Source organism: Callospermophilus lateralis, chromosome 6 (genome assembly GCF_048772815.1).
Source record: "Callospermophilus lateralis isolate mCalLat2 chromosome 6, mCalLat2.hap1, whole genome shotgun sequence".
Classification (NCBI taxonomy): domain Eukaryota; kingdom Metazoa; phylum Chordata; class Mammalia; order Rodentia; family Sciuridae; genus Callospermophilus; species Callospermophilus lateralis.
Genome location: NC_135310.1, coordinates 131,284,176 through 131,286,270, shown reverse-complemented (window position 1 = coordinate 131,286,270; position 2,095 = coordinate 131,284,176). Strand labels below are relative to the sequence as shown.

At 36.6% G+C, this 2,095-nt stretch overlaps 1 pseudogene; it reads left to right on the top strand.

The window, feature by feature from the left end:
• The first annotated feature begins 384 nt into the window (after positions 1–384).
• LOC143402141 (olfactory receptor 2B6-like) lies at positions 385–1,347 on the top strand (annotated as a pseudogene).
• Positions 1,348–2,095: the final 748 nt, after the last annotated feature.

Below are 2,095 nucleotides of genomic sequence, written 5' to 3'. Positions count from 1 at the left end.
CCTCCACAGCTAATTTTTATGTCAGAAAATGTTTGAAAACCACTATTTTGGAATATCCTCAACACTGTCACCTCTAATTTTTATTGAATCCTCACCATAACTCAAGGAGATAATTATTGACAGCTTTCTTATACAGAGGAAAAAATTTGGTTTCACAATATTTAGTTTATTTACTCAAAGCAACTGCCTTTATTTGTAATGCTGTGAACTGAAATTTGGTCAGCTAGTGTCAAGGTTTTGCATATTACCCTGCAAGGATTTACTACATCCTAACTTCTATAATTATATGGCCAACTTGTAAGAATGTTTTGTCTTTTAACTCTTATGATCTATTTGTTGAAAGTGTTTGAATTTCAATATTACAGGTGAAACAAATTGAAGATAATGGCACTCATTACTGAAAGTCAACCTGAAGAATTCATTCTACTAGGCTTTAATGAGCTACCTTGGCTAGAGCTTCCTCTATTCATTATTCTTCTGATAACATACCCCATGACTCTGATGGGAAACATTGCCATCATTCTGGTGTCCAAGTTAGATCCCAATCTCCACAGTCCCATGTATTTCTTCCTCACCAACCTCTCCTTTTTGGACATATGCTACACCACAAACATTGTGCCTTAGATGCTCTTTAACCTGGGAAACTCTAAGAAGACCATCAGCTATGTGGGGTGTGTTCTTCAGCTTTATTTCTTCCACATTGTGGGAGCCGCAGAATATCTTCTCTTGGCTCTCATGTCTTTTGATCGCTATGTGGCCATATGCAGACCTCTGCACTACACCCTCATAATGAATCAGCGTGTCTGTATCCAGTTAATGTCCATTGTATGGCTGAGTGGAATTACTTATGCTATCTCAGACAGCACTGTAACACTCCAGTTGCCACTGTATGGCATCAACAAACTGGATCACTTGGTGTGTGAGATTCCAGTTCTTATAAAGACTGCCTGTGGTGAAAAGGAAGCTAATGAGCTTGCACTCTCTGTGGCATGCATTTTTATAGTAGCTGTTCCTCTATGCGTAATTCTTGCCTCCTATGCTAGCATTGGACATGCTGTACTTAACATTAAATCTTCTGCGGGAAGGAAAAGGGCCCTTGGGACATGTTCCTCTCATCTCATTGTGGTTTTATTATTTTATGGCCCAGCTATTAGTATGTACCTTTAGCCCCCTTCTTCCATTAAAAGGGACCAGCCCAAGTTCATGGCCCTCTTCTATGGAGTGGTGACTCCTACAGCCAACCCCTTCATCTACACCCTGAGGAATAAGGATGTAAAGGGGGCATTAGGCAATCTGGTGAGGAACATTTTCAGTTCCAAACAAAAAAATTGTAGGCAGAAAATGTAACTTTTTAGCAATTTGAGTAGGTTTATAAAAGTTTTTTTATTACTCGTTCCTGTCATGAACCTTGTGTTGTATGCTTGTGTTGTATGTTCTTCTATTAAAATATATCTTAATTCATATACTCCTTAATCAGGTAGGCAAGTATTACACCTGGCTAACGTGTGGGTGCTCTCTTTTTGAAAAATTACTAACATAATTCTGTTTGGGTTGTTACATAATGAAAAAGTAACTTTGTTAAATATTAAGATATGTTAATAGTATAAATTATAATTACATTAGTTCAAGCAAATCACAATAACAATTTCTTGACAACCATTCATCAATGGGCTTCCTATCAGTGCCACTTGAGAAACATTTCATCATTCTCTATGAGCCATCTAAGGTCTCTACGTGCAGCCTGCCTGTACTTCATTTTGTATGTAGCATTCTGCTCTCATAAAAATAATGATTTTTTAAAAAAATTTAATACTACAGTTATACATAGTAGTTGGGTTCATTTTGATAAAGTCATCAGGCAAGAAATTGATTTTAATTACCATTCTCCCACTTTTGTCTCCCATTCTCCTACTCCCTATTGTCCTTCCTCTACTGTGAGATTTTATCTATCTATTTATTTATTTATTTTGATGGATTATTTCCACATATACGTAAAGATGAAATTTCCTTTGGTACATTTTTGTATGCATATAACATGATTTTGTTAAATTCATTCTGTCCTTCCTCTTTCTCTACCTTCTGTGTACCACTGATC